This window comes from Stomoxys calcitrans, chromosome 2, assembly GCF_963082655.1.
Source record: "Stomoxys calcitrans chromosome 2, idStoCalc2.1, whole genome shotgun sequence".
Taxonomy (NCBI): Eukaryota; Metazoa; Arthropoda; class Insecta; order Diptera; family Muscidae; genus Stomoxys; species Stomoxys calcitrans.
This window is the reverse complement of record NC_081553.1, coordinates 58,090,427-58,111,843: the sequence shown is the minus strand read 5'-3', so window position 1 is coordinate 58,111,843 and position 21,417 is coordinate 58,090,427. Positions and strand designations below refer to the sequence as shown.

Below are 21,417 nucleotides of genomic sequence, written 5' to 3'. Positions count from 1 at the left end.
CGGACATGCTACCCCTCTGCGCCACGGTGCCCTCCAAAATTACCTAGACACCAAAATTAAAAATAGCCCCAATTGCATTAAGCCCAAATAGTAAAAAATTTGGGGCTTTTGTTCGGGGTTATTCAACAAGCATTTTTAGCCCAAATTTTTTGTGTAAGACAAAATTTATATATACAGGACTTGATCAAAAATTTCACCACGAACATCCTATTAAGTCTTTGCGAAAAAATGGACCCTCGTGAAATATTGCCTCACTCGTAATGTGAAAAATAGTCCCATATTTGGGTTCAGCATCATAGCGGGGACATGCTACCCTCTGCGTTAGGGGCCCTCCAAACTTACCTAGGCACCAAAATGAAAACTAGCCTCAATTGCATTAAGCCCAAAGAACAAATACTTTGGGGCTTTCGTTTGGGGTTATTCTACAAGCATTAAGCCCCAATTGCATTAAGCCCAAAGAACAAATACTTTGGGGCTTTTGTTTGCATTTTCAGCCCAAATTTTTTTGTGTAAAATTAACACAAAATTTATGGAAAATTCAGCACTGGATCAAAAATTGTGTCACGAGCATCCTATTAAGTCTTTGCGAAAAATGGTATATTGCCCCTATTCGTATTGAGAAAAAAGCCTCATGTTTGGGGTAAATTTCATTATTAATTTTGGGCATAACATGTGTCAGACGTTTTTTCAAAACAAAATAACTTTACTATCAAAATGAAAAATATCCCCAAATTGCCTTAAAGCCTAAAGAGCAAATCTTGTGGGAATTTTTTGCATGTTATATGGAGGGGGGTCAAAAAATACCACCAAGTTGAAAGAAAATTCGGAAATTGCGTTTAAAAGTGCAAGAAATCCCCATGATGTCTTTTTGTTTAGTCTTAAAGAAAATTTTAGTACTTTTAATTTATCTTGATAAGATTTTTTTATCATAAAATGAAAACAAAAATTTCCAAGTTGCGGTTGTGTAAAAAAATTTTTTTTGGGACCAATTTTGTTTTGGGGTCTTTTTAACGAAAAACTTTTTAGAAGCTAAAAAAGCCAACCCACACCACTTTTATACCCTCCACCATAGGATGGGAGTATACTAACTTCATCATTCTGTTTGTAACTCCTCAAATTATTCGTCTGAGACCCCATAAAGAATATATATTCTTGACCGTCCGTCCGTTTGCCTGTCGGAAGCACGCTAACTTTCAAAGGAACGAAGCCAACCGCTTGAAAATTTGCACTAATACTTTTTATTAGTCTAGGTCGGTTGGGATTGAAAATGAGCCATATCGGTCCTTGTTTTGGTAAAGCTGACTTATAAACCGATCTGGGGTCTTGATTTCTTGAGCCTCTAGAGAGCGCAATTCCTATCCAATTTGGCTGAAATTTTACATGGCGTGTTTCGTTATGACTGTGCCAAGCATGGTTCACAAATCGGTTGATAACCTGATATAGCTGTCATATAAACTGATCTCGGGTCTTGACTTTCTGAGCCTCTAGACGACGCAATTCCTATCCTATTTGGCTGAAATTTTGAATGACACGTTTCGTTATGAGGCTCTAGAGGGCGCAATTCCTATCCGGTTTGGCTGAAATCTTACATGACGTGTTTCGTTATGACTTTCAACAACTGTGCCAAGTATGGTTCAAATTGGTAGATAACCGAATATAGCTGCCATATAAACCGATCTTGGATCTTGATTTCTTGAGCCACTAGAGGGCGCAATTCTTATCCGATTTGGCTGAAATTTTGCGTGACGTGTTTTGTTATGATTTCCAACAACTGTGCTAAGTATAGCTGTGCTATAAACTTGGGGTCTTGATTTTTTGAGCCTCTAGAGTGAGCAATTCCTATCCGATTTGGCTGAAATTTTGCTTGAGGTGTTTTATTATGACTACTGACTACCAACTACTGTGATAAGTATGGTTCAAATCGGTTCAAAACCTGATATAGCTGCCATATAAACCGATCTTGAATCTTGACTTCTTGAGCTACTCAGAGATGGTCCGTAAGACGATTTTTTAGGTTTCCGACTGTCAAAAAGTTGTAAAAGTCGAAAACGTCGTATACTTGTATAAAACGTAGAAAAAGTCGCAAACGTCATAAACCTTAATAACTCAGTGTAAAAGTTCTATTTTTAACAAATATTATTGTCACTTATTTGTTGTATATAGAAGAGTTTATATGTAAAAAAATTTCGCAATAAAAGAAATATTAAGTTTTTTTTTTAAATTTTTGCATTTACATTTTTCACACAATAAATTGGAAATATACGCAAATTTCAAGTCAATTTATAAAGTAACGTTTAAGGATTTTTTCGTGAAGCAAAAAATCAATAAATTATTAGTTTTCATCAATTATATTTAGAAATTGCAATTATTTTGTATCCTTTTGCAAAATTATTTGCTTCTCCCGTTTTAATTTGCTTTTTGAAAGCTGTTCTAAACGACATATGTTAAAAATGCATGACATCTGAGGAAGTGTCAAGTGAAACGGTACATGGAGTGTTAATACTTATGCCAAAATTTTTAGTTAATCAGATCGAAAATTCGACATATTTTCGTTCGAATTTTTTTTTTTTTTTTCTGTCAGAAACCTAGTTTTTTGGCTAGGTTTACGACGTTTTCGACGTATGTAATATACGTCGGAAATGTATGTCATATACGTCACTGTTTCTGACAGGCCATCTCTGGAGCTACTAGAGAGTGCAATTATTAACTCGACAAATGCGATCCATGGTGGAGGGTATATAAGATTCTGTCCGGCCGCATTTGCTTGATTTCAGTAAGAAATGCTTACTTCTAGAAGTTCTTCTACCCCCATCCCTTGCAGACGTCCCTGTGCTCTTTTTTTCACTTTGGTAAAAAATCATTCTATATCTTTCCTTTCGAATGAATGAAAATCATCACCTAGCGCAAAGACCCAAACAAAAAAAAAACAAACGAAAAATAAATTTAGAAAAACCAAAAACATTTTAAAATAAATATATTTCTAACAAATGTTATGTAATTTGTTTTAAAGACAAACAAATAAATAAAGAATCTCGAAAAGAAGAAACACAGGGTAGAAGAAGCAGCAGAGGGGTGGTGCCGGCCAGCAGCTTGGCTGCCTAAAGAAAGATCGTGACAGCAGATCATGAATATGGTATTTTTACACACCAACAATCATCTCATTAGGATTGAGAAAGCACTCTCTATTGCTGAAAGGGCATACATTTTTCTTCGATAAGAACAAAAAACGAGAACAAAAATACAACTAATTATTATTCTTTCATCGTTCAAATTTATGGCAAAGATTACCTACTTTTTGTGCAATTCATCAACTTTTTTTGTGTGTTTCTTTTATGCTTTTGTTGGTAAATTTATTTTCATCATAACATGACGAAGTTTAGTAATGAGAATTTCAATCTTCATGGCCTTTACTTTAGTGTTTGGTAACTGTTAATATTTTTTTTTATTTTTTCCTTCTTAAATAGGTTAACAATGTGTGAAAAATTACCTACTTCGATGTTAAATGACATCATTTATCTTCAAATCGTGTTAAACAAACGAATTGTCTTGTTCTTAGAAACCTGTGGTGAAATATGTATTTTTTCTGATTTAAAAATTGTTTATTTTTTTCATTATGTTATAAAGATTATTTTTTATTTAAATAAAAGATTAAGACATTCGCAGCAACAGCTCTACCTACCTTTGTTTGGCCAGGGCAGATTTTATATACCCTCCACTTAAGATGGCGTTCGGAAAGTTTTTTCGAATATTTTGTATGCTGCAGGGAGAATCCAAATGGATATACAGCGGTCAAAAAAAGTATTCATCATTAGCAAAATTGATAATAAATTCACTTATTTTGGGTAATTGAAGAAAATTTAAAGTAAACAAATAATGCAGTTTTATGCAATAGTTTATTTTTCGTAATATGTTTTAAAATAAATTCAAAAAATAAATTTAATTAGCGCAAAAAATGCAATTTTATATAATAACACCAAAAACAGAACAAAAAAAGTATTCATCATTGATGTGCTATCATCAAAGTCAAATTCAAATATTATTTGGGAATCCCCCTTTTCTGTTTTATTTAGTAAAGGAGGCTTTGCCCTTGACAGCAAATATTTAATTTCATTGAAAATATAGTTTTTGTCAAAATGGGTCGTAAGCAAAACGAGGTTTCTGATGAGGTAAAAGTTTTGATAATAAAACACCACAGGAATGGTTTAACTCAAAAAACTATCAGTGAAATATTAAATAGACCACGATCTACTATACAATCCATCATCAGAAAGTGGACAGAAACGAAAACTGTTGACAATAAACCAAGATCTGGTGCGTTGGCTAGTGCGGCAAGTTCAGAAAACTCCGAAGACAAATGCGACCATTCTTCGTAAAAACACTATGGAATATTTAGGGAAGGAAGTTACTACACAAACAATTCGAAATACACTCAAAAGGCATAGTTACAGAGGAAGAACTGCACGTAAGAAGCCCTTTATAAATAAAATAAACCGAGTGAAAAGGCTAAACTTCGCAAAAATGTATGTAAAACAGCCCGAATCATTTTGGAAAACAGTCATTTTTGCAGACGAGAACAAGTTTAATCTTTTTGGGTGCGATGGAAAGGTCATAGTGTACAGAAAACCAAATACAGAGCTTGAAGAACGAAACACAGTTGCTACTGTAAAACATGGTGGAGGTGGTTTAATGGTTTGGGGGTGTATGGCGGCTTCAGGAGCGGGAAATCTTGAAATTATTAATGGAGTAATGGATCATAAGTATTACATTGACATTTTAAAGAGGAATTTAAAAGATAGTGCTGTAAAACTTGGGCTTGGTAATAACTTTCAATATTATCAAGATAATGACCCCAAACATTCTGCTTTAAATACCAAGATGTGGATGCTGTATAACTGCCCCAAAGTCATTCAAACTCCTCCTCAAAGTCCCGACTTGAACCCAATTGAACATCTTTGGGAACATCTCGAACGCAAATTGAGAACGCGCAATTTTTCGAGCAAGAGTCAAATGCAACAGGTGATAATGGAGGAATGGACTAATATAGACCAAAATATAACCGCTAAATTAGTCCAATCGATGTCAAACCGTTTAAAAGAAGTTATAAGACGCGGTGGTCGAATAACAAAGTATTAATTTTTTTAAATTATGTTATTTATTTTTTTGTTTTTTTGCAATGATGAATACTTTTTTTGTTTAATTTTTTGTGTTCAGCTGTAAAATGGCCTTTTTTGTTCCAATAAATACTATTTTTTTCTTTAAAAACAATGAAATTGTGTACATATATATCACACAAGCACTACTGCATCATTAGTTTAATATGTTTTTATTCCAATTGTCTTTTGTAAACTTATTAAAAAAAAAACATTGAATGATGAATACTTTTTTTGACCGCTGTAGCTGCATAAGGTCATGAATCCGTTTGGCCATTCTAAATGTGATTACTAAAAGTCATAACAGAATTCCACATTCAACATTTTGGTCCATACAAATACAAATGGCGCCCTGTAGGTGCTTAAGAAATCAAATCGGAATATTAATTTAATTAGGAACCATGTTAAAGAACCGATTTGAAGCACACTTGAATGGTGAAACTAGAACATCATAAGCCAAATCGGACAAGAATTATTCTCGATGCTCTTAAATTAAGGAGATTGCCTTCTACGGAAGCTTTTTGTTATGAAACAGAACAGATATTACTTTTCGTTGGGAAAATAGCTTGGTTTTGTAGGACGGACATCGATAGTCCAACTTAGAATTTTACTATGGGCTAATCTAATCTAAGCTAGTGAGAGTGATATTGTGCTAAGCGGGACTATGTTTTACTATTTCATATGAATAAAAGGCCAAGCAATGGCTCAAAGTGTTACAAAAGTGATGACTTCAAAAGTGGTCGCAGAGACACTGATGATGCATAAAAAACTAACTTCGAAATGATGCGGTAGGTTAGAGTGGCAAGCTTTAAACCAACCCAAATAGACAATTATAAATGTGAGCGAAAACCTCTGGTGTTTTTCGAACTCACGACCCCTGCACTAGTAATCCGGGCATGCAACTTAGAATGGCACAAAAAGTGGTTCACTATATATAGGAGTACAGTTTGGTTGAGCAAAATCTTTTGTATCCACTGTAAAAGATTAAAGTCTTCAATGTAGGAGTATATTTCCTACATTCCTAGAAATACTAAAAAATTTTTAACATAACCTAAAATTTTAAAATTTTGCCAATGGATTTTGGAGATGTGTAACGCGCTGGTCGGCCGACACGGCATAACTATGAGCACCACACAGGCGGAAACTTTGAGCTCCGACTTATGTGGTGTCCATCGTTATCACGGGAAGCTTTGCTGAAAGGTACCGGGAGCTTCCACAGGCTGCGGATGGTGGAAAGCTATGTTTTTATGCGGAGTAGCTGCAAATGCGGCCGCATGCAGTCAGCGATTTTCGACAGGAGAGTCTTAATGAGGAGTCAGGTGGCACTGGCTCTTAAATAAATACTGAGTGCCAATTTTACTCGAGATGACAAGGCGAGTTATTGCAAATGCAAATTTTGATGAAAGCACTCCTTGTTCCGATGATATAATGGAGCAGTGGCAAACCATTGCCTACTCCATGGAAAATGCCGCGAAATCCGTACTTGGGTACCGGAAGCCTTCCAAGAGTATCGAGATGCTACTGAAGCCAAGAATGCGGCATACAGAGCCACACTGCAATCAGTAGCAACGTGCCATATGAAGGAGAAAAAGGAAATGGAAAGATGTGAATATGAACGAATTGAAATGTACAGGAGTCAGAATGAAGTCGGGAAATTCTACCAAATACTTAAACATCAAACCGGTGGCTTTGGTGCAGGTACATCCTCTTGCATGCTGAAGATATGGGAAGAACATTTTACCCAACTGCTAGTGTCCGACGTTGGCGCCGACGAAGAGGATGCCGCAGAACCAATCCCTGATGATGGAATAGAATGTTTATCTCCTAGTCAGAATGAGGTCCAAGTTGCAGTGACCCGACTGAAGAACAACAAGGCAGCAGGAGCCGACGGGTTACCCTATTTAACTATTTAAGAGGTGACACGGAGGTGACACGTTAAGGCGTGTGCATCAGCTTATCTGCGATGATTGGAACCTCAGCATACTATGTCCAGTACACAAGAAAGGAGACAAGATGGAATGTGCCAACTACAGAGGAATAAGTCTCCTTCCCATCGCATACAAGATACTCTCGAGCGTACTGTGTTAAAGATTAAGACCTAAAGTCAATGAGATAATTGGGCCCTAACAATGCGGCTTTCGACCTGGTAAATCCACCCTGGACCAGATACACTGCGCCAAATCCTGAAAAAGACCCGAGAAGGACTTTCTATACCACTTTAGGTTAAAAGGTATTTCAAGCCATGTCTGAGTTTGGTATCCCTGCAAAATTAATAAGACTCTGCAGTATGACACTTGCTGATACGCGTTTCTCAGTAAGAATAGGAACGAATCTCTCGGAACCATTGAATATCAAACGAGGTTTCAGACAAGGAGACAGCCTATCGTGTGATCTCTTTATCCTGCTGGAGAAGATTATACGAGATGCAGATCTGAATAGATATGGCACAATAATCACATGAGAACACATGCTACTTGGCTATGCCGACGACATCGACATCATAGCTCGGTCACCGGAAGTAGTAACTGCAGCCTTTGAAATAATCGAAAGAGAGTCAGTGAAAATGGGTCTGGCAGTAAATGGATATAAGACGAAAAGGATGGTTTCAACTCCCAAAACGCCTTGTACAACCGAGCAGATAAAGAAAATGGAGAAAGTTGGGAACCACAACTTTAAGATAGTCAGTAACTTTATCTACCTCGGCACCGCCGTAACCGAAACGAATAACACCTGGCAAAGAGATGCTACTTTGGACTAAGTAAGCAGTTTAGAAACAAGGCCACCTCTCAGACAGACGAAGATTACGCTATGCAAGACACTGATACTACCCGTGTTGTTATATGGTTCTGAGGCATGAGTACTTGTATTTGAGTGAAAGATTCTTCGTAAAATATATAGACCAGTTTGCGTTAATGAGGAACATAGGCGTCGTATGAACCACGAGCTATATGACGACAGTAGCATAGTTACACGTATCAAAATACAACGGCTGCGTTGGCAAGGTCATGTTGTTAGAATGGATGAAGAAGCTCCAGCAAAGAAGACTTTTTAAGGTGGTACAAGCAAACCGGGACGACACCTCGCAACTGGGTGTCAGAGATTATAAAATGAGCACAGAAGATCGAGGCGCTTGAAACGCTATTCTACGTTCAGCTAGTGGAAGAAATGTTCTGTCATAGCCAATTAAAGTAAGTAATGCGCTGGAATCAATATTTGATAAAGTTGAAATTCGTAAAGACTTTGACGCTGTTCCTTAATAGAATGTTTTCGAACAAATTTGTAAAATTGTATATTAAACTCGAATATTTTCCGCTTATGCGTTAAATTGAAAAAAAATGCACAACTTTAATTTTTTTTTACTTAAAATAACTACAAAATTTGCATTTACATGTCATAAATGTCCTCATTCTGACAATCTTTTAAAATGATGGGATTCTATAGACTGCAAAAAACCAATTCCTATAATTAAAAACAAATTTGTGCCATATGTTGGAAATCTTAAACAAACGCAGAATACATATTTGCGCTATGCGTTTGACAAAAGCGAAAGAAAAAAAATCCATTCCAACAGATAGGAGGAAGATCAGCATAAATCGTTTGCGACATATTTCAAATTATGTCAACAGAATGAATAATCGTCAACCAAAGCCACCATAGCCGTTGTCTAGAATTATGGGGAAGAAACAATTGTGGGTGTATTTCGCTAAGATTTTATGTTGAAATCTATACCATGGCTCGTCAAATGATTGAATGGTTTTTATTTTTTAGAAGAATTATAAAACCCCCCCATGAATATTACAAATTGTTATCTTAATGGATTAGACAGACATTGTGCAAGGAATTTGTATTGTTTAAAAAAATATATACCATAACCACTATGCGGAAGGATTTATCGCACATAAGTGAAACTAAATACTAATCTGTAAAATATGAACAAAAATTGAACGAGGACTTTATTAGACTATATATCTTTCAGATAATTTTGTGATAATGTCCTCTTTTCGAGCTATTGCTTCATAGGAAACAAGGGCTTTCTAACAAGGTATGCTCACATTAAAGGAGGAAGTGGAGACACTGATGATGTAAACCTTTGTGGATGCAAAGAAAGTAGTTCGCTCATAACTTTGACGAATAAATGAAAACGAATAACAGATCGTGAATCATCTCTCAAAATCCCTGAAAATGGTTAAGGGAGTCCACCAAAATATAGCAGTAAGTAAAAAATAAAATATGCGTTCCTCAGCCAAAAACAAAAATTCCATAGAAATGTACTTTTTTAGCAAACTATTATTACTAAAAATATTAAATTTGGCAAAAAAAATTGAAAATAAAAAAATCGACAGAGCTCGGCCAGGATTCGAATCTGGGCACACGGAACAACAGCGAGAGCCGTTGCTCGTAGTTTGAAGCTATCAATACAAACAAAATCACATGTAAGCCATGGGAGTAGTGTAATTGTGTAGACAAAAAATCTGTCATTACACAAACACATGCATTGAGAAAGAAACAGCTGGGGGACAGGGTTTATAATGTGGTATTTATATCATAAAAGCGTTTTCGCAAAAAATTCGATACAAAAACAACATGCCAACGTACGGCGCTTGAAGCATTCACTCCAAATATGATTGAAAAGTCTTGTTACCAAAGATTAAACTCGTCCCATAGTGCTTTGTGTGTGTGTGGTGTTCTCTGGCTTTCTTTTTCCATTGCAGAAACCCTCCACTTAACCTAATTTTAAGAAACGCCAGATTTTGGAGATGGGTGGTGCGAAATTTTTGTGTGCTCTGTTTTAGTAACTTAACAGTGTGTATCAAGCGGTGATCCTTGCAATTAAGGATGTGGTGGAATGGCTAAGATATAATGTCATTACGACAATTGGCATAAATATCTTCTCAGCCATTAAATCCCTGGAGAACGTATTACTGAACACAAAAACCACCCTAGTCTGTCGCAGATATCTCAACCAGATGGCTGAACAGTTCAAAATTCACCTGTTCTGGGTGCCGGGCCACAAAGATATAAAGGGTGATTTTTTTGAGGTTAGGATTTTCATGCATTAGTATTTGACAGATCACGTGGGATTTCAGACATGGTGTCAAAGAGAAAGATGCTCAGTATGCTTTGACATTTCATCATGAATAGACTTACTAACGAGCAACGCTTGCAAATCATTGAATTTTATTAACAAAATCAGTGTTCGGTTCGAAATGTGTTCATTCACCGTTCAGCGATGAGGCTCATTTCTGGTTGAATGGCTACGTAAATAAGCAAAATTGCCGCATTTGGAGTGAAGAGCAACCAGAAGCCGTTCAAGAACTGCCCATGCATCCCGAAAAATGCACTGTTTGGTGTGGTTTGTACGCTGGTGGAATCATTGGACCGTATTTTTTCAAAGATGCTGTTGGACGCAACGTTACGGTGAATGAACACATTTCGAACCGAACACTGATTTTGGTAATAAAATTCAATGATTTGCAAGCGTTGCTCGTTAGTAAGTCTATTCATGATGAAATGTCAAAGCATACTGAGCATCTTTCTCTTTGACACCATGTCTGAAATTCCACGTGATCTGTCAAATACTAATGCATGAAAATCCTAACCTCAAAAAAATCACCCTTTATAAATTGATCTCTCGATTTGACTTTTTGAGCTCCTTGAAGCCACAATTTTTGTCCCATTTGACTGAAATACTGCACAGGGTCTTCTTTTATGACTTCCAACAACTGTGCCAAGAACGATTCAAATCGGTGCATAACCTGATATAGCTGCCATATAAACCGATCTTCCGATTTGACTTTTTGAGCCCTTACTAGCCTCAATTTTCGTCCGATTAGGCTGACATTTTGCATGCCATGTTTTGTTACGAATTCCAACAACTGTGCCAAATTCGACCAAAGTCAGTCTATAACCTGAGATAGCTCCCATCTAAACCGATCTCTCGATCATCCTTGTTCGGTTCCTAGAAGCTTTAATTTGTGCTGGTTTGACAGAAATTCGGTATGAAGAATAAAATTATGTTGTAGGGCATAATTTTTATACCCTCCACCATAGGATGGGGGGTATACTAATTTCGTCATTCTGTTTGTAACTACTCGAAATATTCGTCTGAGGCCCCATACAGTATATATATTCTTGATCGTCGGGACATTTTATGTCGATCCATGTCCGTCCGTCCGTCTGTCTGTCGAAAGCACGCAAACTTCCGAAGGAGTAAAGCTAGCCCCTTGAAATTTTGCACAAATACTTATTAGTGTAGGTCGGTTGGTATTGTAAATGGACAATATCGGTCCATGTTTTGAAATAGCTGCCATTTAAACCGATCTTGGGTCTTGACTTCTTGAGCCTCTAGAGTGCGCAATTCTTATCCGATTGGAATGAAATTTTGCACGACGTGTTTTGTTATGATATCCAACAACTGTGCCAAGTATGGTCCAAATTGGTCCATAACCTGATATAGCTGTCACATAAACCGATCTTGGGTCTTGACTTCTTGAGCCTCTAGAGGGCGCAATTCTTATCCGATTGGAATGAAATTTTGCACGACGTGTTTTGTTATGATATCCAACAACTGTGCCAAGTATGGTTCAAATTGGTCCATAACCTGATATAGCTGTCACATAAACCGATCTTGGGTCTTGACTTCTTGAGCCTCTAGAGGGCGCAATTCTTATCCGATTTGAATGAATTTTTGCACGAAGTACTTTGTTATGATATTCAACAACTGTGCCAAGTATGGTTCAAATCGGTCCATAACCTGATCTAGCTGTCATATAAACAGGTCTGGGGACTTGATTTCTTGAGCTTCTAGAGGGCGCAATTCCTATCCGAGTTGGCTGAAATTTTGCATGACGTATTTTATTCTTACTTTCAACATCTGTGTCAAATAAGGTTCAAATCGGTTCATAACCTGATATATCTGCCATATAAACCGATCTGGGATTTTGACTTCTTGAGCCTCTAGAGGTCGCAATTATTATCCGATTTGCCGATTTTGTACGACGCATCCTCTCATGACCATCAACATAAGTGTTTAATATGGTCTGAATCGGTTTATAGCCCCATACAGCTCCCATATAAATCGATCTCTCTATTTTACTGCTTGTTTTTTTATAAATTTTTAGCAGAATCTATGGTGGTGGGTCCCAATATTCGGCCCGGCACGTTTTTATCTGTTTGTATTCATTCTAATCTTTGTTATTCTACAATCCTTCCGCGTGTTATACCAAAAAATGTTCAAAAATATTTTGTCGACACAGTCTTATACAAAGATGACAGAAATTCGTTAAATCTCTATAATTTAAGTCATATACTACAACATAATGTTTTTTTTTTTTGGTATTGGTGGTGGTGATGGTGACAGACAACAGCAGCAACTACTACACACCTAGTAGCCAAAAGAATGTTTAGTATTCAGATTCCAAGTAATTTATCATTTTGTTTATCTTTTTTTCTATTTTCGTAAATGGCAAAAATCTTTTTGACATTCGACGCATACAAAAACCACCATCATGTGATTATAAATAAACTCCAAAATATTGAAGCAGATGAGAAGAAGAGAAGAAGAGAAGAATTTCAACAGAAAAAAAATGATGCAATTCCAAAAAAAATAAGCAGAGACTCAACATTATCGAAATTAAATTTAAATGATTAATGAATATGAAAAACGTTGTTCAAGTGTTTTTAGGCGTCAGAGGCTACTTTTAAGGGTGTTTGAGGCTGATTACATGTGAAGTGATTTGTATGGGGTTGCATTGATGGATTGGCGTTTTGTAACCAATAAATACTTAAAAAGTCAACGAGAGGCCACTTGGAGTTGCGAAAAAGGCATAAGGTCAAGTCCCAATTTGTTAACTCAAAAAAGGTACATTGAAAAAATGTTTGTTCTAATTTTAAAGATTCGGGCCATAGATTAGCAATTTTAATTTAAAGATGCTCAATTTTCCAACTTTTTAAGGAAACAATCGCTTTGGTGAAAAATATTTTCCTTTATTACAGGGATTTTTTATTTTAAATGGCAGGTTGATAAATACTTAACTTTGCGTCTTGTTATTAAAGACAACAAGTAAAAGCGTGCTAAGTGCGGCCGGGCCGAATTTTATTTAACCTCCTCCATAGATAGCATTTGTCAAGTTCTTTGAATGACTTTTTCAAATAGAAAAACACCATTCATAGAAAAACACCACCTCCAAAATTTCAGGCAAATCGAGTAGTAATTGCGCCCTCCAGAAGCTCAAAAGGCCAAACTGGGAAGTGGGTTTATATGGCAGCTATATCAGGTTATATACCGTTTTAGACCATACTTGGAACAATTGTTGTTGTATGTCATACCAAGACGACATATGCAAAATTTCAACCGTATTGGATAAGAATTGCGTCCTCTAGAAGCCCAAAAAGTCTAATCGGGAGATCGGTTTATATGGTGGCTATATCAGGTTATAGACTGATTTAGAATATACTTGGCTGAGTTGTTGGAAATCAAAATTAAACACTTCATGCAAAATTTCGGATAAGAATTGGGCCCTCTAGAAGCTCAAGAAGTCCAGACCCAAGATCGGTTTATATGGCAGCTATAGAAGGCTATCAACCGATCTCAACCACACTTAGCACAATTGTTAGCAGTCATAACGAAACACGTCATGCTAAATTTGAGCCAAAATCGATAGGAATTACTCACTCTAGAGGCTCAAAAAGTCTAATAGGGAGATTGGTTTATATGGTGGATATATCATGTTATGGAATGGTTTAGACTATACTTGGCACAGTTGTTGGGAGTCATAGTAGAACAATTCATGCAAAATTTCGGCCAAATCGGATAAGAATTGCGCCTTCTAGAAACTCCAGAAATCAAGGCCCAAGGTCGGTTTATATGGCAGCTATATCAGGTTAACAACCGATTATGACCATACTTGGCACAGTACTCCGATAGGAGTTACGCCCTCTAGAGACTCAAGAAGTCTAATTGGGAGATCGGTTTATATGGTGGCCCTGTCAGGTTATGGACTGATTTAGACAATACTTGCACAGTTGGGAGTCATACCAAAAAACTACGTGCAGAATTGCGTCCTCTGGAAGCTCAAGAAGTCAAGACGCCAGATCGGTTGATATGGTAGCTATATCAAAACGTGGACCGAGTTAACCCATTAACAATCCCAACCGACCTACACTTTTAAAAAAATATTTGTGCAAAATTTCAAGCGCCTAGCTTTACTCTTTCGAAGTTAGCGTGCTATCGACAGACAGACGGACGGACAGACATGGCTAGATCGACTTCACGTCATGACGATCAAGAATATGCTTTATGACGAAATTAGTATATTCCCCATCCTATGGTGGAGGGTATAAAAACCTAAAATAAAGGTCAAAATTTTGTTAAAAATTAGGAAAGCTAACTTGGGACAAGACAACCGAGAATCGTAGCAAGACCCAAAATAGCCTAACAAATAGGAGCGTCTATAAATGTTTAATTTTTATAGGTTAAGATGCTAAGTTAAAAAAAAAATTCAAAAAATTGGACCGTCATCTATGAAATAAAATAAAAATCAATCAGCAATTGAAATTTGAAACGAATGGCAATGTCCGTCCATGAAAATTAAATTTATGTTTAGCATCTTTATTTTAAAGTTTTGGTTCTTTGGCTCGTTTTGACTGCTAAAATCCTACGAATAAGGAAAAATCTTAAAATTGGGCCAACTTTTTTTTCAGTGTACAAATGTCAGATATCTTAAAGGCAGATGAAGGATAAACGCTCTCCTTGTCATTTTTGTTAAAGCGATCTGAATGTTTCAATTGCAGGAACTAGGAGGCATCTCCCTCTCCCTCCCCTGTTCCTCTGGAACCACGATAGACGAAAACGTCTGAGTGAGTCTGATGACAAACTGCCACTTAAACCTCGGCATTTTATGTACTGCAGATCATAAAATGCCCCAAGCTCATGAAAGACCCAAATGATGGATTTATTATTTTTGCGCAGCCTTGGTTCTGTCTTGGTTACATAAATGAAAAAAGTCGTAAGTTAGCAAGTAATAGAAGAAAATCAGTAGAAGGCCTGACAATGGTCCTAATTATACCCTAAGCCACTACTGTGGTACAGAGTTTTATAACTTAGGGCATTTGTTTGGAAGAGAGATAGACCCATTGATAAGTATACCGATCGACTCAGAATCACTTTCTGATTCGATTTAGCTATGCCCGTCTGTCTATCTGTCTGTCCGTCTGTAAAGTACAGGTCGCAGTTCCCATCCGATCGTCTCAAAATTGGGTACAGACATGTTATTCGACCTAGAGACGAAATATATTGAAATTGGAAAAAAATCGGTTCAGATTTGGATATAGCTCCCATATATATGTTCGTTCGATTTTGAGAAATATTGCAATAAAGTGCTTATTTGTTAACCGATTCTCTCGTAATTTGGCAGGAGGGATTTTCTTATGACTTTGAAAATTACTGGTGAAATTCGTAGAAATCGGTTCAGATTTAGATATAGCTGCCATATATGTACATCGACCGATTTTCACTTCTAAAGCCACTGCAAGCGCATTTATTAACCAAACTTGCTAAAACTTTGTACAACATTTGCCTCGGCAACTACCACAATATATGAGAAATTTGCTCCAAATCGGCTCAGATTTAGATATAGCTCCCATATATATTTTCGTCCGATTTTGAGAAATATTGCAATAAAGTGCTTATTTGTTAACCGATTCTCTCGTAATTTGGCAGGAGGGATTTTCTTATGACTTTCTACATTACTGTTGATTTTCATAGAAATCGGTTCAGATCTATATATAGCTGTCATATATGTATATTGCCGATTTTCACTTCTAGGGTCACTGCAAGCGCATTTATTGGCCAATTTTGCACAACGCTTTCCTCGGGGATTACCACAATATCTGAAAAGTTTGTTGGATATCGTTTCAGATCCATCAAAATTGGTTCAGAATTGGATATAGCTCCCTCATTTGCTTTTTGGGTAGGTGTAGGGTATTATACAGTCGGCGCCGCCCGACTTTTGCCCTTCCTTACTGGTTTTAATAAATTAATGTGCAAGAGTATATATGATAGGTGACTATTACTGGACTTTTAGACCTTGGATTTTTGACTCACCCATCCTTATCTTCCCCTGAAGTATAAAGTTAAACATTTGATGATTCAAAACATTTTTTATAAATATTCGGCAAAGATGTTTTTGTATATAACAATAAATTACTTATAATTATATACTATGAGAATGCTGATTTTTTTTTATAAATATGATTAAACATAGCATTCATTCAATGGTATCATACATTGATATCATCTTAACAAAAAAAAAAACAGAAAAAAACTTAATATTAAATAAAAATTGTGACTCATCTTAATAATGGATTTTGCCAGTCAGCAGGAACTTGGGTTAATGGGTAGAAATTTTGGAAAGTTTTGTGGTAATGTTCGGTGAATTATTTTGACAAAACAAATCAAAAACTTTTAAAGTAAAGATATATAAAAAAACTTTTAAAAATTAAAAACCAAAACAAGACGGGCTGGCGGACGGAGGAGGCCACCGTAGCGCAGAGATTAGCATGTCCGCCTATGATGCTGAACGCCTGGGTGCGTAATACCAGCCGGCAGCCGGTTGTGCGTACCGGATTGATCCGATGAAGTCTCTCATCGGCAAGGGCTGCCGCCTCAGTGTACAACACACTGCTACAACAACAACAACGACTGTGTGCGAATCCTACGGAGACCATAAAAAAATGCTAATGCTGGCAACATTTGTGAGGTATTATGCCACATAAAAACTTCTCTACAAAGAGGTGTTGCACAGCGGCACGCCGTTCGGATTTGTCTATAAAAAGGAGGCACTTATCATTGAGCCTAAACTTGTATCGGCTGCAATCATTGATATGTGAGGAGTTTGCACTATGTTGCATAGTGGAATGCAAAATTTGAAAATTTCATGGTAAACGGATAATATATAAATTTTTTTCAACCTAAACCGGAAGATTCTGCTTCCACATGGAAGCTATTGACGGTCCGATTTGACGCATATTCGATACAGTTGTGAAGGGATGTCATACAACCAATTGTTCCTTTTTTTCAGTGTAATCAGTTTTTTTAGGTATTATGGCCCAAAATTGGAAGATCGTTGCAACTCTTGGTTGCAAATCAAGCAATAATTAAGACTTTCATGGGCCTAAGACTTTATGTCGGCAGATTGGTCTTTTTGTCAGCTACATACATATATCAAATATGGTCCATTCTGGACCATAATCGGTTCGTGAGATACTTAGAGTCCAATGGTCTTCTTAGCGACCGACAATATGGGTTCTGCAGAAATCGCTCCACGGGTGACTTGATGGTTTGGGATCTACCCCGTGACAGGTTTGGTACCTATCCCGTAACAGGTTTAGTACCTATCCCGTGACAGATTTGGGACCTATCCCGTGACAGGTTTGGGACCTATCCCGTGACTGGTTTGGAACCTATCCCATGACAGGTTTGGGACCTATCCCGTGACAGATTTGGGACCTATCCCGTGACAGGTTTGGAACCTATCCCGTGTCAGATTTGGGACCTATCCCTGTTCCATTTCCAGTAGGGTATCTAAATATGGTACTATTTTCGGATATTGAGTTCCCTAGTACAACTCATTATTATAAATTTTAGTGAAATCGGGCAATAAATAAATCTACGATAGGACTAAAACTGTGAATCGCAGATCGGTATAAATGGCAACTCTATTTAAGTATGGTCATATGTGGACCATATTTAGTTCAAGTATTCCAACTCGTTGTTCCAAATTTCACCGAAATTGTGCGATAATGCGGCTTTTATGGACATGAAATCATAAATCGGCATATCAGTCTAGATGGCAGATTTTGACTTTTTTTAGCCTATGTATGGCAAAAATATTGATATGTGCCATAATTCAGCTCAATATCACAATTTTCAAAGCCTGCTTCAGATGAGTTAATCATAACTACGGTTGACATATTACAACATTATTGAAAATAACCCAAAATCTAACGAACATATACATGGGAGCTTTTTCTAATTCTGAACCGATTTCGAGCAAACTTCTCAGATAATGTGGTAGGTACTGAGGCAAGCGTTGTGCAAAATTTTTGGTCAATAAATGTGCTTGCAGTGGCTCTAGGAGTGAAAATCGGGCGATATATATTTATGAGAGCTATATCTAAATACGAACAGATTTCTATGAAATTCACCAGTAATGTCGTGAGTCATAAGGAAATAATTCTTGTTAAATTTCGAGAGAATCGGTTAACAAATGACCATTTTATTGCATTATTACTGCAAATCGGGGGAACATATAAATGGGAGCTATATCTAAATCTGAACCGATTTCGAGCAAACTTTACAGACAGTAAGGAAGTCGTCAAGGATTGCGTTGTATGAAGTATTGGGAAGATTGGTCAATTAATGCGCTTGCAGTGGCTCTAGAAGTGAAAATCGGGCGATATAAATATATATATATATATATATATATGAGAGAGCAATATCTAAATCTGAACAGAGTTCTATGAAATTCACCAATAATGTCGGGAGTCAAAAGAAAATCTTTCCTGCAAAATTTCGAGAGAATCGGTTTACAAATGGCCATTTTATTGAATTATTACTGGAAATCGAACGAACATATATATGGGAGCTATATCAAAATCTGAACCAATTTTTTCCAAATACAATAGGCTTCGTCTCTTGGCCGAAAAGTAAACCTGTACCAAATTTGAAGATGATTGGATGAAAACTGCGACTTGTAGTTTGTACACAAATTAACATGGACAGACAAACGGACATTGCTAAATCGAATCAGAAAGTGATTCTAAATCGATCGGTATACTTATTAATGGGTCTATCTCTCTTCCTTCTGGGTGTTACAAACAAATGCACTAAATTATAATACCCTGTACCACAGTATATCTATACAAAATATGAATCGTATATATTAAAAAAATGTATTAAAAATTAAATAAAATTTTTAAAAATATATAAACAAACATAATTAAAGAAAATTATTTCAAATATTAAAAAGTTTTAAATAAGTAAAAAACGCGCAATGTTGATTTTTGTCGAAACTTGGGTATTTCCACCAGCGTGGGGCACAAGAATATTTACGTACAAAATTTGACTAAAAGAAATAAGAATTTCAATTAAATTCCTAACACACACTCCCCATTTTCTTATCGATTTTCATGATTAAAATACCGCAATTTTTTTTAATACGTCTTATTTTTTTGCTGTTTCATGTTAATCATAGCCGCAATTACCTCAAACAAAAATATATATGACTCATTTTGGCCTTGTTGTTTTGCGATAGAATTTGTTTGTATTGCGACATTTTTCAGGAAATAACAAAAAAAACACACGAAACGAAGAAACAAATTTGCAAATTTGAAAAACAAAATTTGTTTTTATGAATTAAAAAAAAATTAAATTAAACAAAAGGTAAATAAATTTATTAAACACTGTTGTTTATTGACTAAACAAATGAGTTAAACTGCAGTAATTATCACATTACTAAGAAAAAATGATGAATAAGCAAAAAACCCAAAAACAAGATTGTGAAACCCATTCAAACTGGACATCTATTGACCTTTGTTTCTTTATAATCTTTGAAATAATCCAAGTTTCTAGTATGCCTCATGCAAAAATTAACTATTGAAATATCAGACATCATCATATAATGGCAAAAAAGAGCAAAAAAAATAGATTACACGCCTGTTGTTTTAATTAAATTGTTTACACATAAGACATTTTAAACGTTTTGATAGACAACTGAAGCAATGCCAACAAAAATACGAAAGAAAAAAAATTCAAATGCAGAAAAATGCATTAGATCATGTAAAACTTGTGTCAAAATTGGCAACATAGTCCACACAGTGAGTTGAATGTTTTGATGGCAATGGTGGTGATGATGATGTACTTTTGGGTAACTTGTCAAAAGAACATTACACAAAACCTTCGAGTCAAGAAAAAAAAGTCAAATAAAAAAAGCAAAATGCTATTTGTACAATTAATGGTAAATGTGTCCGTATTGGGTTTTTCAATGGCATAAGGCCAAATTCTAAATAATCTTAGATAAATAAAGTTAGTTGAACAAAGCAAATTAAAAAAAAAAGATAAAGATTTAAAAAATCAATCAGCAAAAACTGCGCTCAGTTCGGCTGGTTAGAAACGTATTCATCTATCTACCAACTAATGCAAGTGGGAATCTTTCATATTCCCAGACTTGTTAGATGTTTTCCTATTGCCACCCATCTACCTGGATTTTATTAACGACACAAGACACAGCCAATTTTGAACATTGCACATTACTGATCATTTTAGCTGTAGTCGCATCTAGGTCAGATCAACTCAAGTCGTAGCGCAATATTTCAAAGGCTTCCTCCGATATGATCAGCCAGCCAAAATCTGTGAGAAATTTCTACAAAATCACTAAAACCAGATGAAAATGTGAAAATTTGTCAACTTTTTGAAATGTCCGTTATGACAAGGCCAATTATTGGCGGCACAAGTTTCCCATGGCGATCCATCCTATGGACCGGAACGAGCTAGCTTGCTCAACTATGAAGCTTGACGAGATACGCTACCTCCCCATCCAAAGTGGCTACAACAACTTTACGTTTCCGCAACAGAGCTAGTGTCTGTAACTACTGTGATACAGCAATGGACACAAATTGTCTGAGTCTGATTTTAGAGGGAACAATAACTTGACCTAACCAAACTTTTGAGTTGGATCCGCCAGCAACAATCTAAATTTTCATTTATGAATGGGAAATCACTAGAAGCGTCAGGTTGTCTAAAAAAAAACCAAGCTTACTGCAAACTTATAAACTCCAAATAAAAACAGGGTTTTGAAAAAACTCCCGAGACTAGATGCTACATGTTGTTGGATTTGGAAAACAATAAAGCAATTTAGGGCTACGCTTTCCTTTGTAATCATCAAAAGGTCTTCAAAACCAGCAATTGTCGCCATTTTTCAACTTGTCCCACTATTTTAACCTGCCCCCAAATATCCGCGCCGCTTCTGCTAAACCTAAAAAACAATTCGATTTTGTATTCCACCTACCTTAAAACGTGCCCGCTTTCAATTCTTTATATTTTTCACAGGATTTGCAACGAATTCATTTAATATATTGGTACAAAAATAAAATTAAGCACAATAATTTTTAACCGAACGCGTCAATATTCGATTGACTTCTTTCGATATTTCGATAACCGATAACTACTGCATAAAACGATTTTCTTTGGATGGTAACTTAAATCCGA

General features: G+C 36.2%; 1 protein-coding gene across 4 annotated transcripts in view; it reads right to left on the bottom strand.

Annotated features, from left to right (window-relative positions):
• The window catches only part of LOC106080666 (AN1-type zinc finger protein 5), a 115,633-nt gene that overhangs the window by 89,053 nt on the left and 5,163 nt on the right, over positions 1–21,417 (bottom strand). The window contains exon 1 of one of the 4 annotated variants that reach the window (XM_059362520.1): positions 21,218–21,333. The exons of the other annotated variants lie outside the window; for them this stretch is intronic. The gene's annotated coding sequence lies outside the window, so the exon portion shown is untranslated. Of the gene's footprint in view, positions 1–21,217; positions 21,334–21,417 lie in introns of those variants that run through there. 4 annotated transcript variants of the gene reach the window in all.